Raw genomic sequence first — 23,630 nt, forward strand, 5'->3', positions numbered from 1 at the left:
GGGTAAATTGGAAGGGGAGGTGAATCATGAGAGACTATGGACTCTGAAAAACAATCTGAGAGGTTTGAAGTGGCGGGGGGGGTGGGAGGTTGGGGTATCAGGTGGTGGGTATTATGGAGGGCACGGATTGCATGGAGCACTGGATGTGGTGAAAAAATAATGAATACTGTTATGCTGAAAATAAATAAATTTAATTAAAAAATAAATAAAAATAAATAATATATATATATTAAATATTATATATAATGAGTATATAGATATGCATAATACATACATGTGTATATAGATATATGAAAATATATATATATGTGTATATAGATACACACACACGCATATCTATCTATCTATCTATCTATCTATATTTTTTCATTTGGCATCTCCAGCAAGTATCTTGATTGGTTGATTGGTAGCAGCAGAGGTCTCTTCAAGAAGTAAGGAAGTGTCTCTGGCTGTAAGAGGAAAACAGCGAAAACAGTGGCACTGTACCCAAGCAGAAATGTTGGAATGAAGGGGTAGAGGATTCTTGCTTGGGGTGGATATCTCTATGGTACTGATATTGATTCTACACTAGGAACTTGCTGTGTAATTCTGGGCAAAACATTTAACCTCTCTGAACCTCAGTTCATCATCTATAGGGTGGAGATAGTTATATCTTGTGGTTAAACATTTTCTGTGTCCCCTGAAACTCTCTTATATAATTATATTGGCTGTAGATCACAGCAAGCTAGATTCAGTAATCAAATATGATACACTCCTTGTTCTAGAGTGCCAAAATTATCTCAAATATTTACAGGCATGGTTTTGTCAAAGATCCTGAAGAGAATGGAGCCACAAACACACACAAAAACAACCGAAGTAATTAAAATGTATCGCATTTCAGAACTGTTAGGTAAATGGAATAATATAATGTATAAACTTTTGGAGCTGTCTTTTTTCAACTAAGCATAATATCTTGGAGATTCATCCAAGATGTTGTCTGTATACCTGAATAGTATTCCATGGTATGGATGTACCACAGTTTGTTTAACTATTCATTTGTTCAAAGATAATTCGGATTTGTTTTTACTTTGGGGATATTACAAATGAAGCTGCTATGAACATTTGGTACAGATTTTTGGGTGAACTTAAATTTTCACTTAATTGGGATAAATTCCCAAGGGTGCAGTTGCTGGGCTATATGATAATGGCACATTTAGCTTTATAAGAAACTGCCAACTTTTTTCAGAGCTGCTGTATCATAATACATTCATACCATTAATTGATAAGTGACTCAGTTTCTCTGCATCCTTGCCAGCATTTGCTGTTGTCACTATTTTTAATTTTAGCTATTCTGATAGGTTCGTAGTAATATCTCATTGTGGTTTTAATCTGAATTTCTCCAATGGCTAATGATGTTGAACATTTTTATGTGCTTATTTATCATCTGTATGTCCTCTTCCTTGAAATGTCTCTTCATATCCTTTGCCCATTTGTATATCCTGAGAAAAGATTAGTGGCTGCCAGGGGCTAGGAATTGGGGGGGCAAGGGGTGGAGGAGGATTGTGGGTATGGTTATAAATAGACTCAAGAATAAGGATTCTTGTGGTGATGGAACTCTTCTATATCTTGACTGGCAGTGTCTCAAGGTGACATAGAACTAAATATACATGTGTACACAACATGGAACTAAATATACATGTGTACATGTACATAGAACTAAATATAGAACTGAATACATACATAGAACTAAATATACATGTGTACACAACATGCAAATACACAGATGAGTATAAGTAAAACTAGACAAATTTGAATAAGTTGGGTGGACTCTATCAATATCAATATCCTGGTTGTAATATTGTACTATAGTTTTGTAAAACATTACCCTCAGGGGGAACTAAGCAAAAGGTACATGGAAACTCATAATATTTAACAACTGCATGTGAATCTGCAATTATCTCAATAAAAATTACAATTACAATTGTAGTTGGAGACAGTAACTGTATTAAATGCCTTATTCTTTTGTTTCATAAGACATCACCTTCTTACTAAAAGCTGATAGATTTTTAAAAAAGATTTTATTTATTTGACAGAGAGAGAGATCACAAGTAGGCAGAGAGGCAGGCAGAGAGAGTGGGGGAAGCAGGTCCCCCGCTGAGCAGAGAGCCCGATGCGGGGCTTGATCTCAGGACCGGGAGATCACGACCTGAGTGGAAGGCAGAGGCTTAACCCACTAAACTACCCACGTGCCCCTAAAGACTGATAGATTATTCGATGAATTAGGATCATTTGCCATAGATAGTCTATATAGAGATGAAAGGAATAAGCAGAGTATAAGCAACCATTTGTAATAGCTTAGGATATCTTAAGTACCATTAATGATTAATTAATCATGTAATTTACACAGTTTATCTCCCAGTGTAGCTTTTTGTATGCAATGCCCATGTCTGCATATTTTACTTACGTATTGCCTGGCTACACACTAGTAGATGCTCAATAAACATTATATTAGAAGGATGAATGAACAAACAAATGAACAAACAAATTAATAAATGTCTCAGAGAAACTTGTCAAATGTAGACATGAAATTCCAGAGGAAAATGGATCATGAATTTAGTAATTACAATGAGACCATAGTTATCTGAAGCTAACATGAGTAGCTTTTATTTTTCTCGGATCATAAAAATAATACATACTCATTGTAGATAATGTGAAAAACACAAAAAAGTATAAAGCCATGAATAAGTAACCTAATAATTTCACCACTAAGATACTTATTAATGCTTGGCCAATATTCCTCTAATTATGTATTACATATGTGCATACACAAACATACACACACAGACACTTTTGTGAATTGCTATACCTGTCCTTGATCCCTCTTTCCATTAGAGTCACAGAGCTTTTCCTTTCAATTTGTATTGCTTTTTATATATTAAAGATAATTCCCCTTTGCTACATACATATTATATTCCTAGTTTACTATTTGCATTTTAATTTTGTTTATGATATTGGGCTTGCAGGAATATATTTTTGCCTATAGCCAATGTGTGGCTCTTTCAAAATGGCAGTGCAGTGAAGAGCATAGCTTTGAGTTAGAAACTGGACTTTGCCAATTGCTATTAGCAGTATGACTCTAGGCAACCTCATACTCTATGACTCAATTTTATTAGCTATAAAATGTGAACAGTGATACCTAAATTATAGTTTATGAAGTTTAGAAATAAAGTCTTAAGAACATCAGGAAAAAGACTAAATGAGAGTAATGCAAGTGAAAACATAGCATAGTGGTTTTGGTTGAAGATGGTGATGTAGGAAGACCCTGAACTCACTTTTTCCCTGGACACAGCAAATTACACCTATTAATAAGTAGTTCCCCATAAAGAATAACTGAGGGCTGACTGAACAGCTACTGAACAACCAAAGACAGAACAGCGAGACAACAGCAAGAGAGATGACACGTGGTTTAAAAAAAAAAAAAAAAAAAAAAGGAACCACCACCTTCAACACTGTGAATGGCAGTGGGGAGGGAGAGTACTGAGGGACTGGGAACAGATTCCTTTGTCCTTGGGCATAGAGAAAAGCCACAGTTTAAAAGAGCAAATAGCATATAGAAGAGAAAAAACTAGGACTCTGCCAAGCAGTGCAGGAATTGTGGGAAAACTCTCCAGGTCAGAAGGACTGGAGAATTACCTGGTTTATGTTCTCACCCCACCTTAAAAGCCTAGAGCAGAGCAGGGTCCAGACACCACAATCGTTAGGTTCAGTTGTCTAAATGAGCTTGCTACTTCAGTGAGCCCAGGGTTCACAAGTCTGTACCAGCCTCCATTGTACTGGGGCACAGAAAAAGATGGGTTTTAAAAGGGCTGAGAAACTGGGGAACACTCTCCCTACCTTCACCTGAAATTCCTGAAATAAAAAAAATCTAACTTATGCCTAAATAAACTAGAAAAGAAGAACAAACAAAGCCCAAATTGAGTAGAAGAAAATAATAAAGAGCAGAGGAGAAATAAATGATGTAGAGACTAAAAAAACAATAGAAAAAAATCAATGAAACAAAGAGCTGGTTCTTTGAAGAGATAAACAAAATTGATAAGCCCTGAGCCAGACTCATCAAGAAAAAAAGAGAAAGAACTCAAATAAATAAAATCAGAAATGAGAGAGGTAAAATAACAATGGATACCACAGAAACACAAAGTATATAAGAGAATAGTATGAAAAATTATGTATCTGCCACCAAATTGGACAATATAGAAGAAATGGATAAATTCCTAGAAACATGTAATCTTTCAAAACTGAAAGAGGGAGAAGTAGAAAATCTAAAAAAATTGATTACAAGCAATGAAATTGGGTTGGTAATAAAAAACTCCCCCCAAATAAAAGTCCAGCATTAGATCAATTCAAAAGTGACGTTTACCAGACATTTGAAGAAGAGTTAATATGTATTCTACTCAAACTATTCCAAAAAAAGAAGAGAAAGAAAAGTTCCCAAATACATTCTATGAGGCCAGAATTACCCTGATTCCAAAACCAGACAAAGACACCACAAAAAAAGGAAACTGTAGGCTAATATGCCAGATGAACATGGATGCAAAAATCCTCAACAAAATACTAGCAAATAGGCATACAACAATACATTAAAAAAGGCTACTCACCACAATCAGGTGGGATTTATCCTTAGGATGCAAAGATGGTTCAATATTTCCAAATCAATCAATATCATACACCACATCAAAACAAAGGATAAAAATCACATGGTCATCTCAATAGATGCAGAAAAAACATTTGACAAGTTCAACATCCGTTCATGATAAAAATTCCCAACAAAATGGGGTTGAAGGGATTATATCTCAACATAATAATGTCCATCTATGAAAAAACCACAGCTAACATCGTCCTTGATGATGAAAAACTGAGAATTATCCTCTAAGGTCAGGAACAAGATAAAGATGTCCACTCCCACCACTTTCATTCAAAATAGTTCTCAAAGTCCAGCCACCATAATCAGACAGGAAAAAGAAATAAGAGGCATCCATTATGGTAAAGAAGAAGTTAATCTGTCACTGTTTGTAGATGACATGTTACTATACATAGAATATCCTAGAGACTCCACCAAAAAACTACTAGAAGTAATAAAGGGATTCAGTAAAATTGCAGGATCCAAATTAATACCCAGAAAATGGTATTGTTTCTATACACTAACAATGAAGTCGCAGAAAGAGAAATTTTTAAAAACAGTATCATTTACAAATGCACCAAAAAGAATGAACTATCTAGGAATAAATTTAACAAAAGAGGTGAAAGCCCTGTGCTCTGAAAACTATAAAACACTTTTGAAAGAAATTGAAAGTGGCACAAATGAAGAAAAAGATATCCCATGCTCACAGATTAGAAGGATATTGTCAGAATGTCCATATTGCTCAAAGCAAACTACAGATTCAATGCAATCCCTATCAAAGCAACAACAGCATTTTTCACAAAACTAGAACAAATAATACTAAAATTTGTGTGGAATCACAAGAGACTCTGAAAAACCAAAGCAATCCTGAGAAAAAAGAACAAAGTTGGAAGTATCACAATCTAGATTTTAAGATATACCACAAAGCTGTAGTAATCAAGGCAGTATGGTATTATCACAAAAATAAGCACATAGATCAATGGAAAAGAATAGAGACCCTAGATATAAACACACATTTATATGGTCAATTAATCTATGAGAAATGGGGAGAAGAATATACAATGGGGAGAAGACAGTCTTTTCAATAATGATGCTGGGAAAACTGGACAGCTACATGCAAAAGAATGAACTTGGACTACTTCCTGACACCATACACAAAAATAACCTGAAAATGGTTGAAAGACCTAAATGTGAGATCTGAAACAGTAAAAATCCTGGAAGAGAGCACAGGCAATCATTTCTCTGACATCAACCATAGCAACATTATTCTAGATATATGTCATAAGGCAAAGAAACAAAGGCAAAAATAAACTATTGGGACCACATCAAAATAAAAAGCTTTTGCACAGCAAAGGAAACAACCAACAAAACTAAAAGCCAACCTACTGAATGGGAGAAGATATTTGCAAATGATATATCTTTTTTTTTTTTTTAATGTAAGCTCAAGCCCCAGTGTGGGGCTTGAACTCATGACCCTGAGATCAAGAGTCACATGCTCTACCAACTGAGCCAGCCAGACACCCCACAAATGATATTTCTGATAAGGGGTTAACATATAAAATATATATGACTCAAGACCAAAAAACCCAAACAGTCCAATTAAAAAATGGGCAGATGACCTGAATAGACATTTCTTCAAAGAAGACATCCATATAGTCAGCAGGCACATGAAAAGATGCTCAACATCACTCATCAACAGGGAAGTATAAATCAAAACCATGATGGGATACTACCTCACACCTGTCAGAATGGTTAAAATCAAGAAGACCAGAAAGAACAAGTGTTGGTGATGATGAGGAGAAAAGGGAACCTTCATATACTTTTGGTGGGAATATAAATTGGTATAGTGGAAAACAGTATGGAGTTTTCTCAAACAATCAAAAATGGAAATACCATGTGATCCAACAATTCCACTACTGAATATTTGCTCAGGGAAAATGAATACACTAACTTTAAAAGATATACACACCCTTATGGTTACTGCAGAATTATTTACAGTAGCCATTGATAGATAAATGGATAAGGAAAATGCACAGCCATACGAATGGTGATTGTGCCATTTAAGACAACATGGATGGACCTAGAGGGTAATATGCCAAATGAAATAAGTGAGACTAAGAAAGACAAATACCATATGATTCTATTCATAAATGGAATCTAAAAAAAGGAATGAAGCAACAAAAAGCAGGATCAGATCTATAAATACAGAGAACAAACTGATGGTTGCCAGAGAGGAGGATGGTGGGCAGTTGAGCAAAATGGGTGAAGGGGAGAGGGAGATACAGTTATGGAATGAGTAAGTCATGGGAACAAAAAGAGCATAAGGAATACAGTCAATGATACCGTTTTTTTTGTTTTGTTTTGTTTTCCCTCACTCACCCCTCAAGGACCATAATAGCGATGTAATAGGACAGATGGTAGTTATACTTGTGAACATAGCATAATGTATAAACTTGTCAAATCACTATGTTGTACACTTGAAACTAATATAACATTGTGTCAACTATACTCAAATAAAATAAATTTAAAAACTTGAAAAAATATTTACTATTTATAAAGTAAATCAGCATAGTACCTGACACATGATAAGTGTTCAGTCTTAGTTATTATTCCTCTACTGCATTTATCCATGGGAATTACCAGAGAATACCCATCCATATTTTATCTATTTTAGCATATATAATATACATACACATTTTTAAAATTTGTTTTAGCTTTTTCTCTTTAATCCCTGTGGAATTTGGTTTTTTTTAAAGATATTACTTATTTATTAGAGAGAGAGCAGAGAGAGAGAAAGAGAGCATGAATGGAATGAGGGGCAGAGGGAGAGGGACAAGCAGGCTCACCAATAAGCAGGGACCATGATGTCGGACTTGATCCCTGGACCCTGGGGTCATGACCTGAGCCCAAGGAAGATGCTTAATCAGCTGAGGCACCGGGCACCCTCCCTGTGGAATTCATTTTAGAATGATACTATAGGTCTCCTACCTGAATTGCTAGACAATTTCCTGGCACAATTTATTGAACTGATGTTTTTTGATTGGTAGAAAAGTCCCATAGCTTTTTTTTTTTTGTCAGTTCTGAGAAAGAGAATTTTTCTAAACTTTGCTTTGATGTTTGTGGGAGCTGATGCATCAGAATCTGGTGTGCATATAAGTTTGTGACAAGACCTTTATGATATAAATTTTCTGCAGTCTATCTTAATAAAAATTATTCGAAATGGAACAATATATGTTTTCTATTCCAAAAAGAAATTTGTTAATAATTTTGGACTTAGCTCAGCTAGACACCTGTTCCTCCAAAGTGGACGAGCAATATAGGCATACTGTGGGAGCTTGTTAGAAATGCAGAATCTTAGGCCCTTCTCCAGACCTGCTAAACTAGAATCTGCATTTTAGCAAGAGCACATGAAAGTGTGAGAAATTCTAAGTTAAATCATACTTTAATGCATACCTATAAAGACACATACACACACACACAAACTGTTCTTGCAAAGTAATGCATATTCATTGTATAATATCTGGAAATGTTAATAAAGTGTAAAGAAATAAAAATCACATAAAATCCAGCCACCTAGAAATAGTCTCTGTGAATGTGATACTTTTCTAGAATTTTACTCCTTAATTTATATTTTTTAAAATTAGCATTACAGTATGCATATCACTGCATGTCCTGATTATTACCTTACATTTCCACATGTACTAAATATTCTTCAAAATCATGGTTTTTAATGGCCACATGATAATGTACCCTATGGATAAGGTTCATTTACTTAGCCATAACTCCATTGTTAAATAGTTTCTGTCTCATTGGTATTGTGCTCTGTCTCATTGGTATTGTACATTCTTATACATGCATTTTGAATAAATATCTGATTAACTCCCAAAGATAGAATCCTACAGGAGTAAAAAGAAGAAATAATTGTAGGCATCTTGATATCTGTGGCCCAATTGTTGCAACAATTGACCCTTCACAACAGTATACAAACATGCCTGCTGTGCTATCTTTTCTAGCCAGTATTTCTGTAATTCTTTATTTAGAAAAGAATATAGTCTAGTCTGATGATTATAGGCTAATAGGAAGTTGGAAAGTAGTAAGTAGTAGAGTCCCTTGAGCCCATCACAGAGTCTCCCAATGGTGACATTTTACTTAACTCCAGTGCAACATCAAAGCCAAGAAACTGACATATAGTGGTACAATATTGAAATACTAGACTACAAATTTTATTCAGATTTTACCAGTTTTTCTATGTACTTGTGTGTGTGTGTGTGTGTGTGTGTGTGTGTGTGTGTATGTGTGTGTGTAGCTCTAGGCCATTGGATCCATATATAGATGTGTGTAATCACCACCACAGTCAGGATGAAGAACTGTTCTATCATCACAAAGGAACTCCTTTGAGCTACTACTTTATAGTCACACTCATCTGTACCAGTCCCTGTCCCCTGGCAATTATTAATCTTTTCTCCATCTTTATAGTTTTGTCATTTCAAAAATTTTATATAAATGCAATCATACAGTATGTAACCTTTAGAAATTGGCTTTTTTTTTCACTCACTATGATGCATTTGGGATCCATTCAAGTTAATGTATGTATCACTATTTTATTCCTTTTTATTGCTAAGTAGTATTCCATCATGGGTATATTATCAGAGTTTGTATTAGAGATATTATCATTGCTTCCAGTTTTCAACTACTAAGAATAAAGCTACATGAACATTTATGTACATATTTTTGAGTAGACAGAAGTTTTCACTTCTCGGAGATAAATATTCAAGAGTGTAATTGCTGGGTTTTATGGTAAATGGATACATAGTTTTGTAAAACATTGCCATACTCTTTTCTAGAGTGGCTGTAACATTTTCCCATCAGCAATGTAGGAATGATCCAGGCTCTACATCCTATCCAGAATTTGATATTGTCACTGTTTTTATTTTAGCCATTCTGATGGGTAAGTAGTGATATCTCATCATCATTTTAATGTCCATTTCCCTGCTGGTTAATCTTGAACATCTTTTCATGTGCTTATCTGTCATCCATGTCTTCTCTTTGGTGAAATATCTGTCTTTTGCACAATTTCTAATTAGATTGTTTTCTTCTTACTGTTGAATTTTGAGAATTTGAAATATATTCTGTTTGAGATCTGCAGTTGAGTTAACAGCATTGTACTGATGTCAATTTCCTGATTTTGATATTGTAGTACAGTTATATAAAATGTAGAGACAGGGCTAAGGGTTCAGGGTCCTCCAGTACTACAGTGATAACATTTTCAGATATGGGGTTTGCAGATATTTTCTCCCTATTTGTAGCTTTGGTTTTCATCCTCATAGTGGGGTCTTCACTCTGTAAATACAGACGTTTTTACACAGTTTAGTGAGAAGACTAGACAAGAAATTGCAAGTGAAGTATGAAGGGATATAAAACACTACTGTTCACCAGCGCCTGATATCTTTTTTGTGAGAAGCTATGAAAACATTCCTTGTTACCTTAGAGGTGGTGTGCTGTGCTGATCTGGCTTCATCTCCTTTCTCAGGTTGTGGGGTGGGTGTCCTCTTTGAGATTTGAGATTCCAGTCTTGGGCGGGAAATATATAAAGTGTCTCTGTCTCAGAAGGCCTTTGACTTCTTGTTCAGCTCCAATCTTTCTGCTGGGTTTTCCTTGATCTCTTGGTGTATAATCCTTCTGCCTGGCTTTATGCTTTCAGATGCCTGGGTTTCCAGCCCCTTTTGGATGGCTGGCCCTGGCCCCATGCCACCCCTTTCTTTGCTACTCTTCTGGTCTTGGCTTCTAACAACACCTGATCTGCTGTGTTGGCTACCCTGAAGTAGAATACAAAAGCTGTCATAACCTGTAGCTGCACAGCCTCATGAAAGAGCCATTTGAACCCAGAGAACTCAAGATAGGAAAAACTGCAAGATTAACTTCCAATCTATTTAAAGGTAAAATCGAGGATGGTGTGTATACCATCTCTGTCAGTGGCCAGCCATGAAAACACAAAGGGTACATGAAAGAATCACTGCACCCTGTAGGGTCCTGCCGTTCTCTACATGAAAGAAGAGAAAATCTATGAGAAAGGGAAGAGAATAGAGGGAGAAAATGATCATATTTATTCATTCTGAGTTCAGTTATCATGCTTCATAACTAGAACCAGGATTTGCTTTTGTTTGGTGAACATGATCAATCTTACAAATGAACAATCATTAATTAGAGGAAATGACATTCATTCCTCTTGCCTGTCCTACAATTCCAGATTTAAAGTCATTCTGTGAATTGAAGAAATGTTTAATGAATGCCAGTGTCAGGCTGAAGCCAGCTCATACTTTCCAGCAAGAGCTGATTGCACATACCTCTTCCCAGCTCTGCCTTCAGTGACATAGTATTAGTAATCTGAAGTCAGCCATCATAAGACTATTTATGCCATGAAATCAGCAAACACTACACATCAGGACTTTTTTCTCTCTTGGGGAGTCACTTGTTCAACCCACTGGGTGCCACCATTGGTTCAACCCACCCACTGAGTGCCTACCATTGGGTGATTGTGTAGACTCTGGGAGATGAGACAGTCCTGCTCTCTGGGACCTCAAGATCTAGAAGTCGCAATCCCCTTCTGGAGCCCAAACCTCTTCTGTCAGCGCTTTTCTTCAGTAGTCTCACCCTAGCTCACCTTTTCCCTCCTTTCCCTCTTCTCAACCCTTCTACTTTGTCTTTGGAAACTCTCACTTATAACCTTACTATTTCTCTAACCACCTGTTGCCTTCCCTCAATTGAAGATTCATGTCTGAGAGTAGGCTTTTTTTTTTTTTTGTAACCCTCTCAAGTGGAACTCATGCTCTCATGCCCCCAGCATGTAATGGGTCTCAAGGAGTGACTATCATTCTGTTGGCTTTCTATGGCTGTTTCAGACCATTATTATACAACTTTCATTCAACTGCTCCTCTTCCCATATTATCCAATTAGACCACCTCCCTTTCATTAACCCAGAGAGGGAACGCAGTAGGAGGAACAGGTTTGGGAGGGAAGATTTTTGACCTGGGAGGTACTGGTGGGACGTATTGCTTGGACATCAAGGTGGAATATGTCTAGTCAGTTATTGGAAATGCAGCTTCCAGGGATTTTTGTAAGCAAGAGACTTTGTGGGATTTTCCTGGACTCAGTACAGGGGTTCCTTTCCTCTTCCTACTTCTTTTCTACTTACTTTACCTACTTTTCTAGCACTGGATAAGGAAAAGACAACAGTCTACCAGAGATAAGACAAGATTTTGTTTTATCTTACAAATGATCAAATTAAAGTGAATTTATATCTAGTATAGTTCTAATAATATAATATTGCATTTTCACTTCAAAAATTGAGGATCCAATGGTGTATGGAATACAGTTGTGGTTTACCAAATGTATAAAAACAACTTATATGCTTGACAACAAAATATTGTCAGTGTTCTCAAGTATTTAGTTAACCCCACAAAATCCTTTTCTGACTATTCTGATTAATTAAAGTACAGTTTAACACATAGGTCCAGGACAATAAAATAAAAGCTTGCACTTTGGCAACCTCGATCTGTTTCACCATAAATAACAGGAAAGAAAAGAGGGAATCACAATTTCTACTAGGATCTATCTCCATCTCTACATGTATAAGCCCATCCAGAGGTGGCATACCCCAGTCTGATACAGGTACTTTAGCAATTCACTTCTTGTTTTACCTGGAGCCCACCGGTTGACATTGGAACACCAAGAACTTTTTGACAGATTTCTTATGAGGAAAATCTCTCCTAACAGCTTTATTTTTCCTATCTTACCAATTACTGTCTATGCTTTCAAATTCTGAAAGAGCAAGGCAAGAAGAGGATACAGTTATCAGTCCAAGTACTTTCAATGCACTCTTGTTACCAAAGTGGTTTTTATTGTTCTTTTATCAGCAATCAAGATTTTACAAAGTGTGCTGTATTAATAATAGACCAAGTTGATGAGTTACTTTGCTATCAATCAATTTACTGAACAATCATCATTACCAACCACTTAATCTTGGCTGTGACAGCTTGTGATAATGCCAGAAGAACTTCCATGACCAATTTACATTTTGCAATCCATATACATCAAACAGATAGTGCATATAGTAATATTTGCCACAGTTAATGCAAAAAGTGAAGGCAGCAAAACCAGTTTCATTATTATGTGGAAATGCACCTTTCTGGGAGAGAAATAAGGTCTGAAGTGCATTCATGGATCTAGCTTATATGGAATTCTTCATTAATCTCTTGGGTTGTACATGCCAACCAGCCTTACACATCACTATGAATATTTAGCCGAATGTTAAAAGATGTTGACTCCATTTTATGGGTGTTGAAATCAAGGCATAGAAAAAAGTTTGTCAACATCTTACAAATAAAGTAGCATATAATTCTACATTTCTGATTGTAAGCCACTACTGAGTGTTATTGATGTAATAGAAATATAAACAGACAATAGTAGTGAAGGTTTGGATGAAACCTGAAGACATTTTATTTTTCATTTCATTTGCCTAAATCTAGTAGGATGAGATGCAGTATAACATACTGGTTAAGAGAAGGCTGCTAGCATGACTCTGTCTGTGTTCAGGTTTTTGGCTCCAACATTTCTTAGCTGTGTGATTTTTTTTTAAGATTTTATTTATTTGAGAGACAGAGATCACAAGTAGGCAGAGAGGCAGACAGAGAGAGGGGGAAGCAGGCTCCCTGCTGAGCAGAGAACCCAATGTGGGGCTCAATTCCAGGACCCTGAGATCACGACCTGAGCCAAAAGCAGAGGCTTAACCCACTGAGCCACCCAGGTGCCTCAAGCTGTGTGGTATTTGACAAGTAGCTTAATTTCTATGTGCTTTAGTTTCCCCATCTGTAACAATAAGGATGATGATGATAATAGTATTACATGCATCACTGGATGCTAAGAACATTAAAAGTTAATATTTAAGGTGCTTAAAACAGTGTGTGGCACATGTAAGTGGTATGTGAGTATTAGCATACACACACACACACACACACACACACACACACATACACACATATATAAAAGATTTTGCAGGTCTCAGTTGCAGATTGATGAAGTGTCTTGTTCCATCCAGAATAGATAGCCATTCTCACTTCTATGTAGTCCTCCTTCATTTGCTACTTCAAGATTAAGTTCCCTCCTAGGCTTTCTCGCTTCAAGTTAAAGTAATTACAGGTCTTTTAAACCTTCCATTGTAGTTCATATTTTCTTGTACCTTAATCACCTCTTTCAGGAACTATTTTGCCCATTGATGAGTATGACTCTGGGTGCCCCTCCCTTTTTTAAAAAAAAGATTTATTGATTTATTTTAGAAAGAGAGCAAGCGAGGGAGGAGAGGGGCAGAGGAAGAGGGAGAAACTTCAGCAGACTCCATGCTGAGTGCTGAGACCAACATGGGGCCCGATCTCAAGACCCTGAGGCCATGACCTGAGCCAAATCCAAAAGTCCAATGCTCAATGCACTGTGCTACCCAGGGTCCACTCTGGGTGCCTTTTATAATGGAATGATGGTCTCCTAAGTTTTGAAAGGCCCACAAGAGATTGTCTAAGTCAGTGTTTCTCAAAATGTGGTGTGCATCAGATGCACCAATGGCTCTTATTACTAATAAAGATGCTTTGGACCGTCCTGAAGATTCTGCTTCAATAGGTCTGCTGGGGGTCCTCTGACAGCTGTACTTTTAAAAATCTTAACAGCTGATTCTGAAGCAGACAGGTTGGGAGCTAGTGTACAAGGGCATATACTTCCCTATAGACAGAACCAGCTAGATCTACAGGGTCCAGATACTCAAGAGACTCCTTAATGGGAAGCTGGAGCTTAATGCAGTCAGGTGTTATTGTACCCTGTTCTCAAGGGGCTCTGTTATTATTATTACCATCATTAACAATATTTAAAATGGAATAATGAAGTTAATACTTATAGAGCACTTATTATTTATCAGGCAATGTTCTAAATATATTATATTGAACATACCTCTATCAAGGTATCTAATCTTGTGAAGTAGAGGCTATATATCTTACCTTATTCAGCAGAACTACCTATCTTCCTTGTTTTCACAAACAGAAACAGAGATACAGAGAGGATACTAGCTAACCATATTGACCACTTACCCTTTGCCAGGTTCTGGGCTCAGTAATTCTTTCTTTTTTAAATTTATTTTTTATTTATATTCAGCATAACAGTATTCATTATTTTTTCACCACACCCAGTGCTCCATGCAATCCATGCACCTCCCACCCCCCACCACTTCAAACCCCTCAGATTGTTTTTCAGAGTCCATAGTCTCTCATGGTTCACCTCCCCTTCCAATTTCCCCCAACTCCCTTCTCCTCTCTAACTCCCTATGTCCTCCATGCTATTTGATATGCTCCACAAATAAGTGAAACCATATGATAATTGATTCTCTCTGCTTGACTGATTTCACTCAGCATAGTCTCTTCCAGTCCCGTCCATGTTGCTACAAAAGTTGGGTATTCATCCTTTCTGATGGAGGCATAATACTCCATAGTGTATATGGACCACATCTTCCTTATCCATTCGTCCGCTGAAGGGCATCTTGGTTCTTTCCACAGTTTGGTGACCGTGGCCATTGCTGTTATCAACATTGGGGTACAGATGGCCCTTCTTTTCACTACATCTGTATCTTTGGGGTAAATGCCCAGGAGTGCAATTGCAGGGTCATAGGAAGTTCTATTTTTAATTTCTTGAGGAATCTCCACACTGTTCTCCAAGGAGGCTGTACCAACTTGCATTCCCACCAACAGTGTAAGAGGGTTCTCCTATCTCCATATCTCCTCCAACACATGTTGTTTCATGTTTTGTTAATTTTAGCCATTCTAACTGGTGTAAGGTGATATCTCAATGTGGTTTTAATTTGAATCTCCCTGAGGGCTAGTGATGATGAACATTTTTTCATGTGTCTGATAGCCATTTGTATGTCTTGATTGGAGAAGTGTCTGTTCATATCTTCTGCCCATTTTTTTTATATGTTTGCCTGTTTCGTGTGTGTTGAGTTTGAGGAGTTCATTATAGATCCTGGATATCAACCTTTTGTCTGTACTGTCATTTGCAAATATCTTCTCCCATTCCGTGGGTTGCCTCTTTGTTTTGTTGACTGTTTCCTTTGCTGTGCAGAAGCTTTTGATTTTGATGAAGTCCCAAAATTTTATTTTCACTTTTGTTTCCTTTGCCTTTGGAGACATATCTTGAAAGAAGTTGCTGTGGCTGATATCGAAGAGATTACTGCCTATGTTCTCCTCTAGGATTCTGATGGATTCCTGTCTCACGTTGAGGTCTTTTATCCATTTTGAGTTTATCTTTGTGTACAGTGTAAGATAATGGTCGAGTTTCATTCTTCTACATATAGCTGCCCAGTTTTCCCAGCACCATTTATTGAAGAGACTGTCTTTTTTCCACTGTATATTTTTTTCCTGTTTTGTCAAAGATTAATTGACCGTAAGTTGAGGGTCCATATCTGGGCTCTCTACTCTGTTCCACTGGTCTATGTGTCTGTTTTTATGCTAGTACCATGCTGTGTTGGTGATCACAGCTTTGTAATAAAGCTTGAAATAAGGTAACGTGATGCCCCCAGTTTTGTTTTGTTTTTCAACAGTTCCTTAGCTATTCAGGGTCTCTTCTGATTCCATACAAATTTTTGAATTATTTGCTCCAGCTCTTTGAAGAATACTGGTGGTTTTTTGATCGGAATGGCATTAAAAGTATAGATTGCTCTAGGCATTATAGACATTTTAACAATGTTTATTCTTCTGATCCAAGAGCATGGAACGGTCTTCCATCTTTTTGTGTCTTCTTCAACTTCTTTCATGAGTTTTCTGTAGTTCTTTGAGTATAGATCCTCTACCTCTTTGGTTAGGTTTATTCCCAGGTATCTTATGGTTCTTGGTGCTATAGTAAATGGAATCAATTCTCTAATTTCCCTTTCTGTATTTTCATTGTTAGTGTATATGAAAGCCACTGATTTCTGTACATTGACTTTGTATCCTGCCATGTTGCTGAATTGCTGTATGAGTTCTAGTAGTTTGGGGGTGGAGTCTTTTGGGTTTTCCATATAAAGAATCATGTCATCTGCGAAGAGAGAGAGTTTGACTTCTTATTGCCAATTTGGATACCTTTTATTTCTCTTTGTTGTCTGATTGCTGTTTCTAGGACTTCAAATACTATGTTGAACAAGAGTGGTGAGAGTGGGCATCCTTGTCTTATTCCTGATGTCAGTGGGAAGGCTGTGCTCAGTAATTCTTTCACATGCATCTAATCCTCAAAACAGTTAATGAGGACAGTGAGGCCTCAGTGAGGTAAGTTCTATTCCATAACTGGAGCTCAGGTTTTCATGGATCTAAAAGCCTGTGAGCCCTAGTTGTTGAGCTAGGTTATTGACTTTTTCTTTTCATAATATGGAGAGTAATAATGACTATATCACCATCACTGATTTGTAGATTTGTTCATGATGAGATAAATGAGTTGGGAAAGACATCATTCTTTGAAAAGCCTTTTGAAGCCCTGTCTTGAAGAAAATAGGAGGAGTTTCATTCAATACATTCTAGAGACAGGTCCCCCTAAGTGTGAATCTAATAACTCCGGGTAGGAATCTTTATCATGTCTTCCTCAAAGGAGTCTTTATAGAAATGTCTGTGAAGTCCTAGGTTTTCCAGAGAATGAAATGGAAGAGGAGGGGTTAGTCAGAGGGGCTTCTTGGCTGAAAATTTTCACTTCCTCTTCTTAAAAATATTCTGAAACAAACCTCATAGCACATGAGAAAAGGTGTTTGTAATGCATCTAGGTATGAAAGGCAATGCCTTTGGGCAACATAATACTGGAATTTAGGGGAACATTTTTGGTGTATCAAAAAGAGAGAAAACCCTTGAACTTTGAACTGGATTGGAAATTTGCTCACTATGCACTAGGTTGGGGGCTTATACAGATGTTGACTTTCTTATCTAGGAATTGTGTGATCCTAGAGATAAGACAGGGAAGTTCTTGCTGTAGTTCTTTGCGTGCTTAGGAGGTTAAGAATATTTTTCTCTTGGGCAGAGTTTTGGATTGCCCCTGCTCTTTGTTGGCAGCTGCATTTTGGGACTGGATGGGATTCTACAGACTCAAAGGGAAAAACCAGTCTCTTTGGGGTATACATATTTCCTGTCCTTCACTACAAATAATATAATAAAAAAGCACAAGCAACATTAATAAGAGGCAACAATAGATAAATAGACATGTGGAATAGAATACAAGAAATAAACTGCTGACCTATGGCAAAAAAAAAAAAAGTAAATGAATGAGGTGGCAAAGGCCGTGTCCATCTGTGGTAATAAAGATGGGCTCCTTTGTATGAACAAGTATGGTATTTTGGGGAATGGGTAGACTTGCTACTCCAAGTGTAATATACAGACCAGCCCACATGGGCCTTACCTGGGAGCTTATTAAAATGTACAACCTCAGGCCCCATCCTAGATCTATTGACTCTACATCTGCATTTTGACAAACTCAGCAGATGATTTGTTCTCACTTTAAACTTTGAGAAGTGCTGGGGTAGAAGAGTTATTTAAGGTCCCTTTAAGGGGGAGGAAATCCACCCCCCCCCTTTTTGTGGTGGGAAAAGGGGAAAAGAGCCTCCTCTTGAGTGGTAAATATAAAGACCAGCCTCAGAAAAAGCAGAGAAGCATATTACTATCTCTTTTTCCAGTCCTGACTATGAAAGAAAAGCCAAGCAATGTCTGGGCCTTTCCATTTCCATTACATGCTGTAAATAGGAACACAAAAATCATTACCTCATTCTCCATAAACATCTCTGAGCAATGCTTTGTGCATGTGACAATTAGTTGGTTGTGACACTTTTGTTCATAGCTGAAAAGTACTGAGAAGCATCTCTAAATTGGCTTCAAATTGGTGTAGGTGAGGAACTGCTGGGGGAAGTTAAATAAGTTGGTAAAGAATCATTCTGACAGGATAGGTATTAAGATTGACTACTTGTGTAAAGGTATGGGAGCCTGGAGCACTGGCTGTAATAAAAAATCTGAATCTTCCTTTTATTATACATGTAGACAGCGAAGGCCCCATAGTTGAAAGTATTCTAAAGTTATTTTCAGTCTATATAGGGACTGGCTACACAGTTTGGGTTCTGATTGTGGTTAAGTATATAGTAGGAAAAAGTTTGGGGCAGTCAAACAATCCAAGGGGTAACCACCTGCTAGTAGTGTGAATGGAACTGTGCTTCTAAATGTAATACCATTTTGCAGGGCTTCCAAGGTCTACAGAATACCATGAAACATGATTTGTGTCTATAAGTCCATTGTCACACTGAGACAGTTCCTAAATACTATCCACAAATAATAGCCAGAATTTGGATCCTCAAAAGAATGATAAAATTTACTGATAGTCCAGTCAAGTCTGTGACCTCTAGCTACTCAGCCAACGCTGAAGTTTTTTTAAGAGTACATGCGAGATGACATCAGATTTTGATGTTCATCAGCTTACTTAAGACCTCACAATTATGTTTTCTATCCATCATCAGCAATGAATGAATGGCTTTACTTGGTTATATCTCCTGGAGAGAACTGAAGAATCATGTATTTACATCTAGGAAAATCTACCAATCAGTGAGCTAGTCTACCCACCATGCAGGCAATTTACCTGAATACCAATCAAGCAAGCAAGCAAGTAAACAACAAATCAATTGAATTCCACAAATTCTTAAGCTTTTTGAACCAGATAATCTACTAGGTAAGGACAGTATAAAATTTAATAAGGTAAAGTCCCTGGTCTTGAGGAAAAGATGGACATTTAAAGAAATATTATTATGTGATAAATGATAAAATAGAGGAAACCATGTTTTCTTCCTGGAAATAGTGGTGAGATGGAGGAACAGGTCCAGGTAAGATATAGAAAGGATTCAACTTTGTTTTAAAGAATGAGTCTGAATGGTGAGACAACCTCTCCAGACCTTGGTCACCACATGAGCAAGATCATGGAAGCATCAAAGGTCATGGTTTGTTTAGAGAACAGTGAGGATTAAAGATAGCATGGGGGTGGGGAAGTCATTATACATAAGTGCCATCTTCCATATGCCTAACTAGATTAATCTGAGCTCACCTTACAGCTGCTCAGCAGCTGGATTTCTCTAAAATAACCCAAATAGGCTGGAAAATTTGTCATTTCCCACATGGAAGGATTTAGATTCCTACTAAGCTAAGTGTTTTCACTTGAATATTAAGGGGGTTGGGCAGCTAGATCACTAAGGGCTCTTCCAACACTAAAGTTTTTAGTTTCCATGTTTATGTTTGAAAGGTAGGTAATTAGAAATGTTTAAACCTTAGAGGAAGGAGGTGTATTCCAAGCTGAAAGATATCACTATAGGTATTTCAATCTGTTCTCATTTTCTGTCTCAATGTCACCGCTCTAAGATGTTAGTTTGAATTCTTTGATAGTTTTTAACTTTGACAAAGGTGCTAAGGCGTGGGCCTTGTCTACTTTTTTTCTTTGTGTTGTATTTACTTATTCTGATTTAAAGAATGGATTGTAATAAAAATGCTCTTAAGTGTCTGTGATGTGTGTGGTGTTGTGCTGATTGGCACAAGACCTCTTAATTGCATGGTGATTAGAAGTAAGAAAGAACACAAGGCCCTAGAAGAGGGAGCTGTTATGAAATGTCAATGATGATGATTCATCATAGCAGATGACCAGGCTTGTCTCTAGGCATACTGGCCAAGAGAAAGTTTTGGCTGTGATGCCTTCTCACTTCCCCTTTCTATATCCTTGTCCCTGCATTTTCTTTTCCCTTTGAAGTACATTGTAGTCATCTTGAAAGAGGGGAGAGTTTGGCAAGAATTTACTAGAATCTCTTGAATATCATTACATGGATAACCACTTATTCTACCTACTTATATGTTGAGCCCTTCCTTAATAGACCTGTCTATAAGATAGTCAGATGTTGACAAAGTTTTTCTCCTTAACCAAACTTTAGTCAGGTTCCTGAGTCTTCTTCTCGATTAGGCCTTGACCTTGGCTGAGCCCAATTTTAGCAGAGTTTTGCTAAGCCAATTTATTGAGAATCCCCTCACCCTTGGAATCGAACCAAGCTCCTCTTTTCCTATTGTTTATGTGTGATCAAGCTCCTCATTGCAAGAATCCTATTAAGTCAGTTTAGTAATAGTCTCTACCCTTGATATCTAATGAAGTTCCACTTTGTAATTTCCCTTCACTGTTCTCTTCACTCTTCTTGTTTGCTACAAATCCCCAGCTGTCTTGGCCATATTGGGAACTGAGTTCGGTCTCTCTCCCTAATGGTGATAGTCTCTCCCTTACTGCAGTAATCTTGAATAAATTCTTCCTTACCATTTTAACAAGTACCAGAATAATTTCTCTTTGACATTCTGCACGAGTCTTTGTGGTAGGCAGGATTCTAAGACAGCAACCATAACCTTCACCATGATCCCCAGACCCCAGGTGTTACTCCCATGGTTATCTTGTTACATGGCAAAAGGAATTTTGCAGGTGTAATAAGGTTACTAAGTAATTGACTGCAAGATAAGGAAATTGTGGAGGCTGGCCTTTCCCAATCATGTGAGCCTAGTAAAAGCAGAGTTTTCCCATATGGTAGTGAAGAAGAAGTCAGGGAGATTAAAAAAATGAGAAAGGAGAGGCACCTGGGTGACCCAGTGGGTTAAAGCCTCTGCGTTCAGCTCAGGTCATGATCCCAGGGTCCTGGGATTGAGCCCTGCATCAGGCTCTCTGCTCAGCACGGAGCCTGCTTCCTCCTCTCTCTCTCTCTGCCTGCCTCTCTGCCTACTTGTGATCTCTGTCTGTCAAATAAATAAATAAAATCTTTTTAAAAAATGAGAAAGGATTTAATGTACCATTGTTGATTTGAATATAGAGGATCTAGGTGGAAGGGAACTGAGAGTGGCTTTTAGGAGCTGACAGTAGTCCATGGTCTACGTCGAGCAAGTAAACAGGGCTTCAGCTCTGTAGCTGCAAGGAAATGAAGAACTGAATTCTGTCAACAACTTGAATGAGATTGGAGGTAGAATCCTCCTCTAGAGTCTCTTGAGAAGAGCTCAGGCTAGTTCACCTTGGTTTTTTCAAATGTTGATCCCTTGATTTTTGGCCTTAATGAGACCTAAGCACGGAATTCAGATGAGCCTGCTCACACTTCCAATCTACAAACAGTGAGCTAATAAATGGGTGTTATTTTAAACCACAAAGTGTAGTAATTTGTTACACGGCAATAAAAAACTAGTATATCTTATTAACATACCAGGGAAAAGGTTGATTGACTTTTAGTCAGCTCTGCAATCTTCTCTATATGGCAGTGAAACCATATGGCCAAGTTTTTCTTAAATTCAGTCATCTCAACTCCCCTATTTAAAACATAGGTAAAATCAGCTTTTTAGGATTTCACATGGCACAAGGCATTGAAAATAGAAGTTAGTAGTGTTTATAACACAAAGTCATTCATGTAACAAATATTTATTGGAGGACCACTATGTACAAAGTACTCAGTGATAAATGAAATCATTCAGGATATGATTGAGTATGATTGAGGATTTTATAGCTGCTGATTTCTTACACTTGCTTTTTTAAAAAAAATAGTATTAGAACCTACATGAGGAGCCTCAGCTTTTAAAATTCTCCATCTTTATCTATATATCAAGATATTTAATCTAAGGAATTAGCTCATGCCATTGTGAAGGCTTGGCAAATCCAAAATCTACAATGTAGGCTGTCAGGCTGTAGACAAAGGGAAGAATTGCAATTTAAGTCCAAAGGAAGTCTGCTGGCAGAATTCCTTGTTCTTTCAGGGAATTCAGTCTTTTTCTCTGAATGACTGATTAGATGAGGCCCACCAACTTTATGGAGGGTGTTCTACTTTACTCAAAGTCTATGGATTTAAATGTTAATCTCATTTTTAAAAAATACCTTAATGGAGACATCAAATGTTTGACCAAATATCTGAGTACCGTGGTCTGACCAAGTTGACACATAAAATTAACCATCATATTCCCTATCATGAGCAGAGCAGCTGAAGATCAGGCTTCCACCTATTCCTAACAATCAACAGGGAAAGAGCCCTATTTAGTCGCTTGCTGGAGACAGTTTACTGCCAGAGAGAAAGAGAATCTCCCTGCCTGCCCAGTGACTTCTTCCTCATACTGCGCAACCTGATGAACATTTCTTTTTTCCTTGAGAAGGAAAGGTTATAAATTCTCTGAAAGCAGGCACTGTATTTTGGAAGAACTCTTCTCTTCTACTCCCCAAGTTCCTGTCTCAGTCAGGACATTGCTGTTATCTCTGGAGCTTATGAGAACTTTCCATTCTTTTCTCCAGCCCTCCCCTGGATCCTCCTCGAGGAAAGAAGAAAGGTTCAGAGGGCTGGAGAATACAGTGCCTGCTTTCAGAGAGTTTATAACGTAATTGGAATAATGCAGAAATGACTGGTGAGCCTTGCCCCTCCTGTTCTTTAGAGGAGAAATCAAAGAATTTATATAATCAACATTACACAATTGTCCTTTATCAGCGGTTTTGCTTTTCAAGGTTTCAGTTACCCATGGTCCGCTGTGATCCAGAAGACGATCCTCCTTCTGATGTATTGTCAGAAGTTTGAAGTAGCCTAACACTATATCACATGCCCACCTATATCATTCTCCTCACTTCGTCCCATCACATAGGAATTTTATTATTTCACTTCATCACAAGAAGGGTGAGTACAGCACAATACAGTATTTTGAGAAAGAGACCATATTCACATACCTTTCATCACAATATGTTGTTATAAGTGTCCTATTTTATTATTAGTTATCATTGTTAATCTCTTACTGTGACTAATTAATAAATTCAGTTTTCTCATAGGTATGTATAGAAAAAAATATATATATATATGTATATATATATATGTGTGTATGTATGTGTATATGTGTGTGTGTGTGTGTGTGTGTGTGTGTGTATC

The sequence above is a fragment of the Mustela erminea genome, chromosome X, assembly GCF_009829155.1.
Source record: "Mustela erminea isolate mMusErm1 chromosome X, mMusErm1.Pri, whole genome shotgun sequence".
NCBI lineage: Eukaryota > Metazoa > Chordata > Mammalia > Carnivora > Mustelidae > Mustela > Mustela erminea.